This window comes from Bos javanicus, chromosome 4 (assembly GCF_032452875.1).
Source record: "Bos javanicus breed banteng chromosome 4, ARS-OSU_banteng_1.0, whole genome shotgun sequence".
NCBI lineage: Eukaryota > Metazoa > Chordata > Mammalia > Artiodactyla > Bovidae > Bos > Bos javanicus.
Window position 1 is genome coordinate 73,958,354 of NC_083871.1, and position 19,632 is coordinate 73,977,985.

Here is a 19,632-nt window from a genome sequence, read left to right on the forward strand (position 1 = left end):
AAATTAAGCAAGAAACAGGGTATTTAATTTAGTCAGATGGCTTTGTAAAATGTGAATATTTATAGGGAATGATATAGACTAAAATATTGGTAGAACTCTCATAACTTTTTTCATTGAGAGCCATGTAATATCATAATTAAAGGGTGTTTTAGAAATAAAAGATGTTTAGATATAGATGTTGAGACTAACTGGAAAAGCTCTACTCTGGCCATGGAGCTATTGTCATAAAATCCTCTGTGTAATACATAATCTGGAATAATATGAAAATACATTTTTAATGACAAATTCACCCTGAATTCTCAGTTGCTACCCCTACTGCAACTCCAGTTAATGAAGCTGAGGCAGAGTTGCTTAATGTCCAAGCACATGGTCAATTTTCTGAGGCTGTGTCATTGTAGAGTAAGAGCTATGGGTAAACCAACGTAGACCCTCTTTCCAATCCAATTGCTAAAATTATACTGAGAAAGACCGTAATTTTTAGTGAGAGAGACTGGATGAAAAAATAATTATTTCCCCTGATCCTAAGTCTACTACTAAATAGTAGCCTACTACTACTGCTCCCACAGTTATTAAGTAACTGTATGATCTCAATTCCTTCAACAACTGGTTTTTTGGTCTTAAAATTGGTGTCCACATTCTTGTTTCTGAATATATCCTATCAAGTAGCTTTGATATGCCCCATTAACCTAGAATGTAACCAGATTTTTACTTCAACTCTCTTAGCTAGGCACTCTAGATATTTAGTCTAATTTGCTCTTTATGAATGTACTAATGCCCTTCCTGCTTCTTGCCATATTGGGACTTGAATCACTATGTTCCCATATCTAGATTAATTGCCTCATCAGTTCACCCAACCCTGTGAGAATCTGCCCAGATTGCTTTTTTGTCTGGGCAATGATACCCCTATGATTTAGACTTATGGCCCAGTTTCTTTTCATAGAAGGTTAGTCATTTTGGAGAAACAAAGCTAAAATCCATTCTTTATTTTGTTCACCCATTCTTTATGCATATTTATTTGGCATTCTTTATGTGCCAGCCATTCTTTCATCTAGGCACTGGGATAATAGAGCAGAACTTGCAGGATGGTAAGAGGCATGAATATGTAAGCCATCATTATCCATTAATTTATGTCATGCATATTAAGTAAGGACCTATTCTGGGCTAGATAATATGTTTGGTACTGTTGACACAAAAATGAATAAAACAGTTCTTGCCTTTAAAAGATTTATGGGAACCATAGACATGAAAACAATTTTTTAATATCATATGGCATGTCTGATGATAAAATTAAAGAGGGTAATATGGGAACATATGCATTTTTCACTACTATTCTATAGGCAATGAGCGAATTCAAGAGGATTTTAAGTGGGGGAATTATGTGGCCAGAATTCTGTTTGAGATAGAGCATAGTTAAAATTGTAAACAGTTAACTAATGGGAATTTACTATATAACTCAGGGAGCTCTCTATTCAATGCTCTCTGTTGACCTAAATAGGAAGGAAATCCAAAAAAGAGGGGATATATGTATACATATAGCTGATTCACTTTGCTGTACAATAGAAACTAACAACATTTTAAAGCAATTATACCCTGATGAAAATTAATTAAAAATAACTTTGAAAATTGTAACACACTCATTAGCAATGCCTAGCAGGAGCTAATGTTTGTGGAAGAAGCTTAGGCTGAAGTTAGAGGTTTTGGATAAATAAGGCTCTAACTGTGGTATAACATGAGTTTGAGTGAACTCTGGGCGTTGGTGATGGACAGGGAGGCCTGGCGTGCTGTGATTCGTGGGGTCACAAAGAGTTGGATACGACTGAGTGACTGAACTAAACTGAACTATGGTATGAAAGGGATCACCCTGGGAGAGTGTGTGGATTGGATAAATCTGTTGACTGAAGATGGAATTGTGTGGAATACAAAAATATAAGGGGTAATATCAAAGAAATGTCTGTGGAAAAAACAAAGTAGGCATGATCATAGATGTGTTTGGTAGTAAGAAACATAATGGAGGCTTTCTCCTCCCTGAAATACCATGGAAAAGGATTCCAAGAGGGTCCAAGAACTGGGTGTTGAGAAAAGGCTCTCACCAGTTATCAAGGTGGGGAATGCATAATGTAAAGAGAGAATAGTAATCCCAACACTTAAGATCTCAGGTAGGCTAAAGTACATGAAGCAGTAGGTGAATAATACAAAACAATGCAATCAATGCCCGATAAAATATGATAGTAGAGAGGTCACAGTTTCGGGATGGGTCACTGGATAGGTAGAGGACATAGTGGTGATATTATAGTTAGATGGGTCAGAAGTACCACATCCGGAAACAGGTGGCAAGAAGACAAAGAGTAATGACCATACTGAAGCTGAGGGCTCAGCTCCTTTAGGATAAGTCACTATATGTTCATTGATACTTTAGTATTAGGCCAGGCTGAAAGTTGCTTCAATTGTGCCATAGAGTTCTTAAATGTAACGAGGCTAACCATTTCCTTTGAGTCACAGTAAAATTAAATTACCAACTTGATTAATATGAGATCTGGTTATGCTATTAGAAATATAACCAACATTTTTACCTTTTTTTTTTTTTCCAAAGGATTTTCCAGAAAAGGAGAAGTCCACAGCAAAGGCCCTGGAAGATGTAAAGGCGAACTTTTACTGTGAGTTATGTGACAAGCAGTACCACAAACACCAGGAGTTTGACAATCATATTAATTCCTATGACCATGCTCATAAGCAGGTAAGTTGAAGTGGGAAATAACCTTCGTATTCCTGGATTTCTACTTTCAGAATACAACGTATGTAACTGGCCTTATTTATCCTCATCTAAGTTCCTGAGATGTTATACCATTTTTTTTTCCTCGAAAGTTGTGTTTTTTTGTTTAAATATTAAGTGAAATACTTTTTCCTAGAAAGAATATAGGATCCAATAGTAGATTGACATTTATTTTAGGATTATATGTGTGAGGAAACCAGGACTCAGTAAAAATAAGGCGAGATTCAAAACCACCTAGCTACTTAGTGGCAGATCTAGAATATTGGACAAGTATTAGGATAAGATGTAGCATAGAATATTTTTGAGTTCCAAGGTATAGGGAATACTAAGTTTTGGGAGAAAATTTTTTCAAGAGAATGTTATATTTTTCGCAAGAATATCCTTTTAGGAAAATCAAAGTGATTACTTAATAAATGAACCATTGCAGACAAGCTAACGAAGACAATCTCAGACAAAGGCAAAGTTGGGGGGTAATGGAAGATATATAAATATATAAATAAAATCAGTGTTGACATTCTACACAAAATTCTAAGATTATCTTTTTCCATTTGTCTGTTAAAGAGCAGGTTATTGTTCTTATCTGTTAAATTTTATCATTGCTGCATGATGTATGAGGATATTAGCACTTTAGGAATTATAGGTATCAAACACCACTAAGAAAGAAATCCCATATGGCCATAGGATTATTGCTAAAAGCTGCACAATCCTAATATCATGGAATATATGGATAAATCATGTATAATCTAGACCTATAATATTTATTCAGAGTGAAAAGCAATAAATATTTTGAATAACATCACTAATATGTATTGAGTACATATAAAATATATGGCTTTTACAGTTTCTATTAATATCCTTAAAGCTAGAGCATGAGTATATAATTGACTGGATGTCTCTGACAAGAACAAGAACAACAGGAATCATTGTTCAGGATTGAGATTTCCAAATCTTAATGTGCGTAATCATCACTTTGGAATCTGTTAATAATGCAGATATCTAGATTCTCCTTTAGCTATTCTAACTCAGTAGTTCTAAGATAGGGCTCAGGAACTTGCATTTTAAAGTGATACAAAATATAATTTTTCAAATGTATATATAAAAATGAAGTATGTGACTACCATCCAACTCCAACAACGATCTGTCTTGTTTCATTCATAGTACCACAATTTACTCCTCACACCTGCCACCACCTTGGATTATTTTGAAGCAAGCTCCAGATATCGTATCATTTCATGTGAAAATATTTCAAGATGTTTAATTATGCTTAGACAACATAGCCATCATCATACCTAAAGTTAACAGTGTCTTGGTATAGGTCATTTGCCTCATAAATGATTTGTAAGTTTGGATTTGTTGAAATCCAAATGTGTCACAATTTTAGCTGATACATAAGTTTCTTTTAATATTTATTTAAACTATGGGTTTTCCACTCCCCCTTTAAATTGTGCCCCTTGCAGTTTGTTTGTTGAAAAATTGGATTTTTTCACACATTTGAGATTTTGCTGAATATGAATCAGTGTTGTCTTTTCACATTTTTTCTGTCTTCTGTATTTCCTTTAAACTGATTGTTACAGATAAAACCTGTCAAATGCTGGTTCCTTAGCAAAAACGGAGTAGAGAGTGTGTTGTATCTTTCCATAAGGAAGTATATGAGATCAAGTTTTCTTTCTTTCTATGACTTGCCGTTTATGAGTGGGTTTAGGTACAATTGCCTTGATCGTTAATTACCCCACCTACAGTTTGCTTAAATCTATTACTTCATTTGGAGCTGTAAAATGATTATATTATCTCTGTGTCTTTTATTAGATAAAATATGTCTATAAAGACAAATTTCCCGAAAGTATCACCCGAAGTGAATTTTATGTAGGAGTGCTTCAGGCTGCATTTTAAGAAAAAATTTATTCTGGAGGTTTGGAGAAATCTCCAAAAGTGACCATGGAAGGTCTCATGGGACAGCGATATTTGATCTGTGTTTTAGATATATACAAGTAAATATGGAAAAAGAGATTCAAGATGGGATAGCATTCTTGATAGTGGAAACACAAGGAGCTAAGGTGAGGAAATGGAGGAGTACAAGGCCTCTTTTGTAGAAAGTATTGGACTCCAGGAGGGTGAATTGTCCACACTTGATCTGCCTTCTACAGCCTGCCTTTCACTCTGGAATTCTGCCTCATCAGTTCCCTTTTTTATCACTTTCCTTAATTTTATTTCTATTGTCTTTCTCACATTTTGATAAAACAACCCTTCCTCAATCCTTATATTCCATCTATTTCCCCATTTCTGCTTTTTTTTGTTTTTTTTTTAAGGCTTCCTAGCTTTCTAACATTCCTAGGCATGCTCCTTGTTCAAGCAGTGATTGAGTTTCCATTATTTATTTTTGTGCTGATTATAGAGAGTGGAAAAAATGATCCCTAATTTCAGGAGGCCTATTATCTTGCCTGGAAAATTCCATGGACAGAGTAGTTTAGTAGGTTACAGTCCATGCAGTGGCAAAGATTCAATATTAGAGAAATTATTATCTAGGATACTAAGAGAACATATAAAAATTGTTTAGCAATGACGAGTTGACAAATGAAATAGAAATCCTAAAAATGAATTAGAAGTTAGCCATGTTAACCAACTAAGAATGGAAAGTTACCTTTATGGTAGAAAGGCATGGGGGCAGTTATAAAGCATGACCCACACATAAAGAAGCTGCAAAAGGATCCATTGTGATCACTAAAGTCATCATCAGTGTCTTGGGGACTTTAAAAATCTTTGAAGCTCTTCTTCATCCCTCCCATTCTTCTCTTGCAATAGACCTCATTCTCCATCTTCCCTTTGCATTCTCTTTTCACCATCTATGTTAATCTCACTCCTGATTCTTTGCTAGCGCCTTCTAACTGGACTCCCTGCTTCTAGTATTTTCCATGTTCTACACTGACCTATCCATTTCCAGCCAGATTGATCTTCCCAAACTCTCACATTTATACAATCACTCCCCTTGGAAATCTTCAATGACTGCTGGCTGACATTTTGTAAAAGTCTGAATTACTTAGTTTGTCATTCAAGATACCCACAGTTTGGCTCTGGCATCTATTTCCAGATTTATCTCCTTCAAACCCAGAATTTTCCTAGTTTCTTAAAAAATTCATTATGCTTTTCCACCTGCTCATATTGGCTCATAATCTTCCCTCTGTCTGGGATCCCCTCCTATCTTATGGCTATATTTCAACATACGCTTCAGTAGATTTAATACACAGATTGATGACTTACATCTTGATATGAAAAAAGCTGAGATCTCATGGTAAGCGGACTTATCAACATTTTCTAAATTCCTTTTGATCAAAGGATCATTAATATTGTGCAGAATTTTGTACTTGCTGCCCACTTTGGGTAACACTGAAATAATTAAATTTACCACAGACCTTGTAAGATTACTTTCCTAGATCAATATTGAAATACTTCCATCTAAAGATTTATTTTGGCCCAAAATATTTTGAAAATTACCTGAACTCTAAATGAAGCTGAGTTTACAATTTGCCTTTTAAATGAAACAATTTTAGATACAGAAAATAGGAAGTATGCACTAAAGTAAAATATACAAAAACTTTTTTTTTTTGTTTTCAAATTCCGAAGCTAAATATGTCTATTTGGTTCTTGCTTCACTAACAGCTCTTCTTGATTGTGATGCTGATTATAATAACGGTGGTAGGGTTTTGGATGGGAGTATTTTCTAGCCTAACAGGAACAGTTGCCTTAATTTTATTTTCCATGGGGATTCAGAGTAAATATCTGGCCTCTTCTGTTGACAGGATAACCCTCTCTACTTTCCTCTTCTCATTTATAATTACTCAGGATCCTGCAGTTTAATAAGTGATTTCTAAAGCATTTATGTTACCTTGTATCTAAATAGCAGTCCTATGTGTTTAATTCACTTTATTGCAGAGATCATATTATTCACAGATTTATTGTAATTATAGAGAAGTAAGTTAACACTTATGATTATACAGTGGAAGGGACAAATAGATTTAAAGGACTAGATCTGATAGAGTGCTTGATGAACTATGGACAGACGTTCATGACATTGTACAGGAGACAGGGATCAAGACTAACCCCAGGAAAAAGAAATGCAAAAAAGCAAAATGGCTGTCTGCGGAGGCCTTAAAAAATAGCTGAGAAAAGAAGAGAAGCAAAGGAGAAAAGCATAGATATATCCATTTGAATGCAGAGTTCCAAAGAATAGCAAGGAGACATAAGAAAGACTTCCTCAGTGATCAATGCCAAGAAATAGAGGAAAACAATAGAATGGAAAAGACTAGAGATCTCTTCAAGAAAATTAGAGATACCAAGGGAAAACATTTCATGCAAAGATGGGCTCTAAAGGACAGAAATGGTATGCACCTGACAGACACAGAAGATATTAAGAAGAGGTGGCAAGAATACACAGATCAGATCAGATCAGATCAGATCATTCGCTCAGTTATGTCCGACTCTTTGCGATCCCATGAATCGCAGCACGCCAGGCTTCCCTGTCCATCACCAACTCCCGGGGTTCACTGAGACTCATGTCCATCGAGTCAGTGATGCCATCCAGCCCTCTCATCCTCTGTCGTCCCCTTCTCCTCCTGCCCCCAATCCCTCCCAGCATCAGAGTCTTTTCCAATGAGTCAACTCTTCACATGAGGTGGCCAAAATACTGGAGTTTCAGCTTTAGCATCAGTCCTTCCAAAGAAATCCCAGGGCTGATCTCCTTCAGAATGGACTGGTTGGATCTCCTTGCAGTCCAAGGGACTCTCACGAGTGTTCTCCAACACCACAGTTCAAAAGCATCAGTTCTTCGGCACTCAGCCTTCTTCACAGTCCAACTCTCACATCCATACATGACTACTGGAAAAACCATAGCCTTGACTAGATGGACCTTTGTTGGCAAAGTAATGTCTCTGCTTTTGAATATGCTATCTAGGTTGGTCATAACTTTCCTTCCAAGGAGTAAGTGTCTTTTAATTTCATGGCTGCAGTCACCATCTGTAGTGATTTTGGAGCCCAGAAAAATAAAGTCTGACACTGTTTCCACTGTATCCCCATCTATTTCCCATGAAGTGGTGGGACCAGATGCCATGATCTTCGTTTTCTGAATGTTGAGCTTTAAGCCGACTTTTTCACTCTCCACTTTCACTTTCATCAAGAGGCTTTTTAGTTCCTCTTCACTTTCTGCCATCTTTACAAAAAAGATCTTCAGACACCAGTTAATGACAATGGTGTGATCACTCACCTAGAGCCACATTCTGGAATGTGAAGTGGGTCTTAGGAAGCACCACTACAAACAAAGCGAGTGGAGTTGATGGAATCCCAGTTGAGCTATTTCAAATCCTGAAAGATGATGCTGTGAAAGTGCTGCACTCAATATGCCAGCAAATCTGGAAAACTCAGCAGTGGCCACAGGACTGGAAAAGGTCAATTTTCATTCCAATCCCAAAGAAAGGCAATGCCAAAGAATGCTCAAACTACCGCATAATTGCCCTCATCTCACACGCTAGTAAAGAAATGCTCAAAATTATCCAAGTCAGGCTTCAGCAATATGTGAACCATGAACTTGCAGATGTTCAAGCTGGTTTTAGAAAAGGCAGAGGAACCAGAGATCAAATTGCCAACATCTGCTGGATCATGGAAAAAGCAAGAGAGTTCCAGAAAAACATCTATTTCTGCTTTACTGACTATGCCAAAGCTTTGATTATGTGGGTCACAATAAACTGTGGAAAATTCTGAAAGAGATGGGATTACCAGACCACCTGACCTGCCTCTTGAGAAACCTGTGTGCAGGTCAGGAAGCAACAGTGAGAACTGGACATGGAACAACACACTGGTTCAAAATTGGGAAAGGAGTATGTCAAGGCTGTATATTGTCACCCTGCTTATTTAACTTATATACAGAGTACATCATGAGAAATGGTGGGCTGGGTGAAGCACAAGCTGGAATAAAGATTGTCACGAGAAATATCAATAACCTCAGATATGCAGATGACACCACCCTTATGGCAGAAAGTGAAGAACTATGGAGCCTCTTGATAAAAGTGAAAGAGGAGAGAGAAAAAGTTGGCTTAAACATTAACATTCAGAAAACTAAGATCATGGCATTTGGTCCCATCACTTCATGGCAAATAGATGGGGAAACAGTGGAAACAATGAGATAATTTATTTGGGGGGGGGGGCTCCAAAATCACTGCAGATGGTGATTGCAGCCCTGAATTTAAAAGATGCTTACTCCTTGAAAGGAAAGTTATGACCAACCTTGCCAGCATATTAAAAAAGCAGAGACATTACTTTGCCAACAAAGGTCCGTCTAGTCAAGGCTATGGTTTTTCCAGTGGTCATGTATGGATGTGAGAGTTGGACTATAAAAAAGATGAATGCTGAATAATTGATGCGTTTGAACTGTGGTGTTGGAGAACACTCTTGAGAGTCCCTTGTACTGCAAGGAGATCCAACCATTCAGTCCTCAAGGAGATCAGTCCTGGGTATTCATTGGAAGGACTGATGTTGAAGCTGAAACTCCAATACTTTGGCCATCTGATTCGAAGAGCTGACTCATTGGAAAAGAGCCTGATGCTGGCAAAGATTGAGGGCAGGAGGAAAAGTGGACAATGGGGAATGAGATGGTTGGATGGCATCATGGATTCAATGGACATGAATTTGGGTAGGCTCCAGGCGTTGGTGATGGACAGGGAGGCCTGGCGTACTGCAGGTCATGGGGTGGCAAAGAGCCGGGCACAAGTGAGTGACTGAACTGAACTGAACTGAACTGAATTGAAGTTAACACATAACTTTTAAGAATGAAGTAAAATAATCTGGGACTCATAGCTTTGAACTAATTCCACTGGACATTTAATAATGTTTTCTGCTGCCGCTGCTGTTGCTACTAAGTCTCTTCAATCATGTCCGACTCTGTGTGACCCCATAGATGGCAGCCCACCAGGCTCCTCCATCCCTGGGATTCTCCAGGCAAGAACACTGGAGTGGGTTGCTATTTCCTTCCCCAATGAATGAAAGTGAAGAGTGAAAGTGAAGTCACTCAGTCACGTCTGACTCTTAGCGCCCCCATGGACTGCAGCGTAGGAGGCTCCTCTGTCCAGGGGATTTTCCAGGCAAGAGTACTGGAATGGGTTGCCTTTGCCTTCTCCAAATAATGTTTTCTATAATTTAATAAAAATTGAGATATGCTTCTTTTAGAAAAAGCTTATCAATAATTACAAAGCTATTTTTTTTTCAATTTCAACAATAAAAAATGAATTTCTAGATTTGACAATCATGTTCTATATGTAACTCAAGTTTTTAGAAATAATGATTTTTTTAGCTATTGCCTTGAACTTCTTAAAATTTTGTGTGAAATACTGGGCATTAATACTAAAGCAATTTGAATGTGTATACAAATTACTATTGCTTGGATAAAGAAAATATTGTAACTATTAATATAACTACCATGTCAATAACATCTAATTCCTTCTGAGACTATCAAGTTATAATCTTTTTTTCGGGACTGTTAGCTGCAAATGCATAATACTGAAACAAATAATACACATTCTCAGAAGGAATACAAGTTTATTCTGCCCCAGAGACATTCTGACTCATCTCAGTTTAGAAAACACAAATGAGCCGAATCTCCGTACAATTAACCCATAAATATATCTTCAGTAATAAAAAACAAATCCACTTTTAGATCCTCCACATGTGACATTTAATCCTACTAATCTTCATTTGCTTCTCAATAGGATTTATTTTCACTCAGGAGTAGCTGTTCACTTCTCAAGCTTGGATTTGAACTCCAACTGATTCATTCTTAAATTATTGTCTCAGATTTTCCTCCATCTTTACTTGCTGCAGATAAAATAAGCAAAACAAAATTATCTCTTTTTATCTTGACTCCAAGTGGAAAAGATTCTCAAAGATGCTAAATGAATTCGATTTAATTACCCTTGCATTGTTCCTATAATTTGATTTATGTTTTATCCAAATATTGCTCAATGATGCATTTCATTATATCATATTTAAACTACTACTCATCTTATATGGCAACAGCATTTCAAAGTATATTTTATTTGTATGGTTTGTAAGATTAAAGAAGAAATACAAATTATAGTGTCTAGAATGAACACTCTCAGAACCATAAATGTTGGTAAAACAAAATCACACTTATTTCCTGCTGTATTTTGCATTCTATAACCTGAGGTTTCTTGTAGATTTTAAATTCCTATATCTGATCCACACCCCTCTCACCCAAGAATTACCCACCAGTAATTGGAAACTCTATTAGCAAAGAAGTATAAAAGAACCAAGACTGATCTTATAATAGCTTCTGGATCATAATACTGGTTTCACCCTAGTTAGAGGCTTTTTAATCTTAAGATTACCTCCTAACTGAAAAATCAATTTAAAAATCTATGTTCTGGCTTTGTTTTTCAGATGTGCTAAGTGATTTCTTGCCTTAGTGCATTTGTCATATCTCTTTCTTCCATAAATTTTCTTTCAGATGATTTTCAAATTTCTGATTCCTCTCTTCATTTGAACCTTAGCTCAGTGTCATCTATTATGCATGGTCTTTCTTTTACATTCTAACTTGGGTAGTCAGTTGCCAGTTTTCCAAATTCCAGTACCTTATTGGTATTGTCTATGGGTTGGAATCAACTTATTCTGGCTCTCCAGAGCCAACTGTCTAATATTTAAGAATTTTGTGAACTGGTTCTTAAACCATTGGTAGCTTGAAATTATCCATGTTAAGAGATCCACAAACATTCAAATAGGGCTTTATATATTTCATTTGATTTTTCCTTAGACTTGATATACCAGCACACCATTGTTTAATACTCTTTTAAAAAGAAAAAAAATTTTGCCTTTTGAAATTTTTGCCCCTTACCCTGTTCCCTGCCATTAACTTCACAAAGAGAAGAACGAGACATCATTGTCTCTATTGGCTATGTATCCCCGTACTTCTGGAATTAGAGCAGGTCTAGCACATAGGAACCCACTCCAGTGTTCTTGCCTGGAAAATCCCAGGGACGGGGGAGCCTGGTGGGCTGCCGTCTATGGGGTCGCACAGAGTCGGACATGACTGAAGCGACTTAGCAGCAGCAGCAGCACATAGGAAAGACTTAATAAAAATTTTTTAATGAATGAGTAGTTGAATAAGTGAGTTTCTAGAATTTATCATGCTACTCTGTCCTATATCAATATATTCACACATCATTGATTAATCACAGCTTCTTTTTTCTGCTGTTTATTGAAATATAATTGTTGTACATCAATGTGTAAGTTTTAGGTTACAGCATGATTTGATTTACATATACTATGAAATGATAACCACAATAGATGGTATTGAGCTTTTTACTAAGTTATATGAGTTCTTCATATATGTTAGATATTAATCCCTTATCAGAAAGATAACTTGAAAATGTTTTTCCCATTTCATCGGTTATCTTTTCACTTTGTTATTGATTAGGATTTCTACTTGGGCACTGTAGGTATGAACTCAGTCTGCCAAGTCCAAGTGCTGGCTGTTTTAAGACCCTCCACCTCACTTCTCTGTCATAATAAGATTCCCAGTGGTCGAGCCCTACAGATTCCCTTGCAATTTGGGGCAAGATCAAGGAACGGGCTCCCACAAAGTGACACACAGTGTTGGGGGTAGGGGTTGGCTGTCCACCCTGGATTGTCCTTGCTCACCGGAGAATCTGAAGACTGAGGGGATACCCTTCCACGTGGTAAGTGCTGGCCTCCTAGGGAAGGGACAGTAATATCCATGAGTAACTGCTTCTCTCACCTTGCAATTCAGCATCATGGTCTCCATGGTGCAAGGGGTGCTTTAGCCTCACCTCTTTATTCTAGGATTTTCTCAGTGATGTCTTGTTCTTGGATGGTTATTAGCTGTTCTCACCAGAGGGAACAAAGTCAGGAATGACCTATGTCACTATCTTTGTGATGTTACCCTTAATCACTCCTTAGGTAAGTAACGTGAATGTAGTGAGCAACATCACAAGTTCTTTATAATTGTTAAGAAAAGGCTGTCATGAAAATCCATTTTTACAATTTTAGAAAATGCTTGGACCTATATTAATGTTGGGCATGACTGTGTAACTTCACTTTCACTTTTCACTTCCATGCATTGGAGAAGGAAATGGCAACCCACTCCAGTGTTCTTGCCTGGAGAATCCCAGGGACGGGGGAGCCTGGTGGGCTGCCGTCTATGGGGTCACACAGAGTCGGACATGACTGAAGTGACTTAGCAGCAGCAGCAGTGTTCTGCTCTAAGACTTTTAGACTTTACTCTGTGGGAAATTACTAGTCTCCATGGGCTTTTAAGTAAGCAAATGATAGTATCAGATTAGTGATTTAGAAGAAAAAACCTAAAAGCAGTTTAAGGATCAGAAGGTAAGAGAGCTCAGTTCTGCAGTCAGAAGGGAGCCTAAGAGAGATGACTCAAGTATTTACAGCAGTGACAAGGAGAGGAAGGGAGAAGGGTACATCTAGAACATTGTCCATGGCTTGCAGTATGTGAACACATGATCTTATATCACTTGTGATCAATGTCAAATATGAAATAGAATTTTACTACCCACTGTTGACATGATGTAAGACACTAGAAACTGTAAAACATTACTGGGGGGATATAAATTGTTTCAGTCTTTGATGTTCAGCTTTGGATTATTTATCAAAAGACTTAAAATGTGAATTTTTCCTATTAACATTTCCATCTGGCATATATTCTAGAAGAATAATCGCATTAATGCCAAAGACTTATACACAAGGATATATAAAATAGAAAAATACCATAAGTAATCTAAACATAAAGTGAAAAGAGAATAACTAAATTATGATACACATAAACCAAAGTTCTGTGTACAATTTAAAATCATTTTGGATCTATATTTTATATAAAATTAATTCTTAAAAGGAATGCTTGAATACTTGTTCATATTAAAAAATTAAGGAATACATAAATACGGAACACTGAGTAATAGTACTTAATTGCAATTTGGTCCATAAGTTTCTAAATGCTTATTATCAAATCATAAACTTTGTATAAAAGATAGACATAAAATATGATTATATTACACATATTAATCTGCCTCATATGTTTTTGTTTATATCTTAGCAATCCATAGGACTTATATTTTATTGTGTTAATTCAGTGCTCAGAATTTATGTCATTGTGACTTGTAAATATTTTTAATTTGATCTGCATAAGGTACTATGCTTACTTTATGATCATATTTTCTTTCTTTTACACTTATTTTATTGCTGGAGTTAGAAACTGCCTTATTCTTATATGTGCTTCATTATTTAAAGTTGCTGCCTATTTCTAATTCATCTCTGACCTATCTACCATAAATAAGAAAAAAGTATCATTACAAAATATCAGATAAATGAAATACTAGGTCAATCAGTCCTAGTCCAGCCCCTCCCCTTTCGGACGAAGTCCTCTGTCTTTCTGCTCCAGTGTTACCAGGTTGCTCTCCAGATCTGCACAGATCTTCTTTCAGGATTTATCTTTGTCACCATCCTATGAATGCTTTTATTTCTCTCCTAGATTGCTTTTATTTCTCTCCTAGATTATATTCCTTGTTTCCTTGATCTCATGACTTTCTATATCATATTTCCTCCTTTTGGTGGAATCTATTCTGCAGAAGCTTCCTAAGCGCGTACTTACAAGGTAAAATTTTACGGCCCTTGTCTATCAGTAAATATAAATGTGTTTATTCTACACTTACATTTTATTTATTTTTCAACTGGCTTTTAGCCTTTAGTGTTGCTCCTGAAAAGTTATATGTCCTTTGGGATCCTAATTCTTCCTTTCAGAAACTTATAGACTCTACTCTTCCTCATTTCATTTTACGGAGAAGGCAATGGCACCCCACTGTAGTACTCTTGCCTAGAAAATCCCATGGATGGAGGAGCCTGGTAGGCTGCAGTCCATGGGGTTGCCAGGAGTTGGACACGACTGAGCAACTTCACTTTCACTTTTCACTTTCATGCATTGGAGAAGGAAATGGCAACCCACTCCAGTGTTCTTGCCTGGAGAATTCCAGGGACGGGGGAGCCTGGTGGGCTGCCGTCTATGGGGTCGCACAGAGTCGGACACGACTGAAGCGACTTAGCAGCAACAGCAGCAGCATTTCATTTCATATCAAACATTTTCATAGTGCCTGCTAGGAGGTACCAGTTCAGTTCAGTTCAGGCACTCAGTCGTGTCTGACTCTGTGACCCCATGGACTACAGCATGCTAGGACTCCCTGTCCATCACCAACTCCCGGAGTTTACTCAAACTCATGTCCATTCAGTTGGTGATGCTATCCAACCATTTCATCCTTTGTCGTCCCCTTCTCCTCCTGCCTTCAAACTTTCCCAGCATCAAGGTCTCTAAAATGAGTCTGTTCTTCACATCAGGTGGCCAAAGTATTGGAGTTTCAGCTTCAGCATCAGTCTTTCCAATGAATATTCAAGACTGATTTCCTTTAGGATGGATGGTTTGATCTCCTTGCAGTCCAAGGGACTCTCAAGAGTCTTCTCCAACACCACAGTTCAAAAGCATCAATTCTTTGGTGCTCAGCCCTCTTTATAGTCCAGCTCTCACACCCATAAATGCTACTGGAAAAACTATAGCTTTGACTAGACAGACCTTTGTTGGCAAAGTAATGTCTCTGCTTTTTAAAATGCTGTCTATGTTGGTCATAACTTTTCTTCCAAGTAGCAAGCACCTTTTAATTTCATGGCTACAGTCACCATCTGCAATGATTTTGGAGCCCAAGAAAATAAAGTCTGACACTGTTCCCACTGTTTCCCCATCTACTTGCCATGAAGAGATGGGACCAGATGCCATGATCTTAGTTTTCTGAATGTTGAGCTTTAAGCCAACTTTTTCACTCTCCTCTTTCACTTTCATCAAGAGGTTCTTTAGTTCTTTTAAGCTTTCTGCCATAAGGGTGGTATCATCTGCATATCTGAGGTTATTGATATTTCTCCCAGCAATCTTGATTCCAGCCTGTGCTTCATCCAGCCCAGCATTTCTCATGAGGTACTCTGCATATAAGTTAAATAAGCAGGGTGACAATGAGGTACTCTGCGTATAAGTTAAATAAGCAGGGTGACAATATACAGCCTTGACATACTCCTTTCCCAATTTTGAACCAGTCTGTTGTTCCATGTCAAGTTCTAACTGTTGCTTCCTGACCTGCATACAGGTTTCTCAACAGGCAGGTCAGGTGATCTGGTATTCCCAACTCTTTCAGAATTTTCCACAGTTTATTGTGATCCACACAGTCAAAGGTTTTGGCATAGTCAATACAGCAGAAATAGATGTTTTTCTGGAACTCTCTTGCCTTTTTGATGATCCAGCAGATGTTGGCAATTTGATCTCTGGTTCCTCTGCATTTTCTAAAACCAGCTTGAACATCTGGAAGTTCATGGTTCATGTATTGCTGAAGCCTGGCTTAAAGAATTTTTTTTTTTTTTTTTTGGCTTAAAGAATTTTGAGCATTACTTTATCAGTGTGTGAAATGAGTAAAATTGTGCAGTAGTTTGAGCATTCTTTGGCATTGCCTTTCTTTGGGATTGTATTGAATACTGACCTTTTCCAGTCCTGTGGCCACTGCTGAGTTTTCCAAATTTGCTGGCATGTTGAGTGCAGCACTTTCACAGCATCATCTTTTAGGATTTGAAATAGCTCAACTGGAATTTCATCCCTCCACTAGCTTTGTTTGTAATGAAGCTTTCTAAGGCCCACTTGACTTCACATTCCAGGATGTCTGGCTCCAAGTGAATGATCACACCATCATCGTGAAGATCTTTTTTATATAGTTCTTCTGTGTTTTCTTGACACCTCTTCTTAATATCTTCTGTGTCTATTAGATCCATACAATTTCTGTCCTTTATTTTGCCCATCTTTGCATGAAATGTTCCTTTGGTATCTCTAATTTTCTTGAAGAGATCTTTAGTCCTTCCCATTCTATTATTTTTGTCTATTTCTTTGCACTGATTGCTAAGGAATGCTTTCTTATCTCTCCTTTCCATTCTTTGGAACTTTGCATTCAAATGGGTATATCTTTCCTTGTCTCCATTGCCTTTCAGTTCTCTTCTTTTCACAGCTATTTGTAAGGCCTCCTCAGACAACATTTTGCCATTTTGCATTTCTTTTTCATTAAGATGGTCTTGATCACTGCCTCCTATACAATGTCATGAACCTCCATCCATAGTTCTTCAGGCACTCTATCAGATCTAATCCCTTGAATCTATTTGTCACTTCCACTCTATATTCATAGTTTAGGTCATACCTAAATGGTCTAGTGGTTTTCCCTACTTTCTTAAATTTCACTATGCATTTGGCAATAAGGAGTTCATGATCTGAGCCACAGTCAGCTCCCAGTCTTGTTTTTGCTGACTGTATAGAGCTTCTCCATCTTTGGCTGCAAAGAATATAATCAATCTGATTGTGGTATTGACCATATGGTAATATCCATGTGTAAAGTCTTCTCTTGTGTTGTTGGAAGAGGGTGTTTGCTATGACCAGTGCATCGTCTTGTAAAACTCAATAGCCTTTGCCCTGCTTCATTCTTACTCCAAGGCCAAATTTGCCTGTTACTCCAGGTGTTTCTTGATTTCCTACTTTTGCATTCCAGTGCCCTATAATGAAAAGTACATCTTTTTTTGGGTGTTAGTTCTAGATGGTCATGTAGGTCTTCATCAGTTCAGTTCAGTTCACTCACTAAGTCATGTCCGACTCTTTGCGACCCCATGAATTGCAGCACGCCAGGCCTCCCTGTCCATCACCAACTCCCGGAGTTCACTCAGACTCATGTCCATCAAGTCAGTATGCCATCCAGCCACCTCATCCTCGGTCGTCCCCTTTTCCTCCTGCCCCTAATCCCTCCCAGCATCAGAGTCTTTTCCAATGAGTCGACTCTTTGCATGAGGTGGCCAAAGTACTGGAGTTTCAGCCTTAGCATCAGTCCTTCCAATGAACAGCCAGGACTGATTTCCTTTAGGATGGACTGGTTGGATCTCCTTGCAGTCCAAAGGACTCTCAGGAGTCTTCTCCAACACCACAGTTCAAAAGGATCAGTTCTTCAATGCTCAGCTTTCTTCACAGTCCAACTCTCACATCCATACATGACTACTGGAAAAACCATAGCCTTGACTAGACAGACCTTTGTTGGCAAAGTAATGTCTCTGCTTTTGAATATTCTATCTAGGTTGGTCATAACTTTCCTTCCAAGGAGTAAGCATCTTTTAATTTCATGGCTGCAGTCACCATCTGCAGTGATTTTGGAGCCCAGAAAAATAAAGTCTGCCACTGTTTCCAATGTTTCCCCATCCATTTCCCATGAAGTGATGGAACCAGATGCCATGATCTTCGTTTTCTGAATGTTGAGTTTTAAGCCAACTTTTTCACTCTCCTCTTTCACTTTCAAGAGGCTCTTTAGTTCCTCTTCACTTTCTGCCATAAGGGTGGTGTCATCTGCATATCTGAGGTTATTGATATTTCTCCCAGCAGTCTTGATTCCAGCTTGTGTTTCTTCCAGCCTAGCATTTCTCATGATATACTCTGCATATAAGTTAAATAAGCAAGGTGACAATACACAGCCTTGACATACTCCTTTTTCTATTTGGAACCAGTCTGTTGTTCCATGTCCAGTTCTAACTGTTGCTTCTTGACCTGCATACAGGTTTCTCAAGAGGCAGGTCAGGTGGTCTGGTATTCCCATCTCTTTCAGAATTTTCTACAGTTGATTGTGATCCACACAGTCAAAGGCTTTGGCATAGTCAATAAAGCAGAAATAGATGTTTTTCTGGAACTCTCTTGCCTTTTCTATGATCCATCAGATGTTGGCAATTTGATCTCTGGTTCCTCTGCCTTTTCTAAAACCAGCTTGAACATCTGCAAGTTCATAGTTCACGTATTGCTAAAGTCTGGATTGGAGAATTTTGAGCATTTCTTTACTAGCGTGTGATGTGAGTGCAATTGTGCAGTAGTTTGAGCATTCTTTGGCATTGCCTTTCTTTGAGATTGGAATAAAAACTGACCTTTTCCAGTCCTGTGGCCACTGCTGAGTTTTCCAAATTTGCTGGCATATTGAGTGCAGCACTTTCACAGCATCATCTTTCAGGATTTGAAATAGGTCTTCATAGAACCATTCAATTTCAGCTTCTTCAGCATTATTGTTTGGGGCATAGACTTGGATTACTGTGATATTGAATGGTTTGCCTTGGAAACGAACAGAGATCATTCCGTCACTTTTGAGATTGTATCCAAGCACTGCATTTCAAACTCTTGTTGACTATGGTGGCTACTCCATTTCTTCTAAGGGATTCTTGCCCCCAGTATTAGATATAATGGTCATCTGAATTAAATTCACCCATTCCAGTCCATTTTAGTTCACTGATTCCTAGAATGTCCATATTCACTCTTGCTGTTTCCTGTCTGACCACTTCCAATTTTCCTTGATTCATGTACCTAACATTCCAGGTTCCTATGTAATATTACTCTTTACAGTATTAGACTTTATTTCCATCACCAGTCACAGAATCAGATATTCCTAAACCTAGATTTCTAGCTGGTTCACTCTCTCAAGAGAGTAGGCCTGCTCAGAACAGGATATCTGTCAGAACAGGATAGGAGCCTGGTAGCTCATTTATTCTTGTGTACTTTAGCCAGTTCTCTTGTTTTTAGTCCCAGTCTCTGCTTTTCCACTTCTACTTTCATAGCAGGGGTTTGTTAGATTAATGTCAACTTATCCTCATCTCAGCAGTCTGGTCTGCCTTGATGCACATCTTCTTTCCCCTCCCTGCCTGCCTCTGTCCCTTCCACCCTCTTCTTCTCTGCCTCCCTCTTACTC

The 19,632-nt window shown here is 37.9% G+C and overlaps 1 protein-coding gene across 1 annotated transcript in view; it reads left to right on the top strand.

The window, feature by feature from the left end:
• The first annotated feature begins 2,570 nt into the window (after positions 1 to 2,570).
• The window catches only part of ZNF804B (zinc finger protein 804B), a 103,918-nt gene continuing 86,856 nt past the window's right edge, over positions 2,571 to 19,632 (top strand). Inside the window, exon 1 of the mRNA XM_061414377.1 lies at positions 2,571 to 2,734. The gene's annotated coding sequence lies outside the window, so the exon portion shown is untranslated. The remainder of the gene's footprint in view (positions 2,735 to 19,632) is intronic.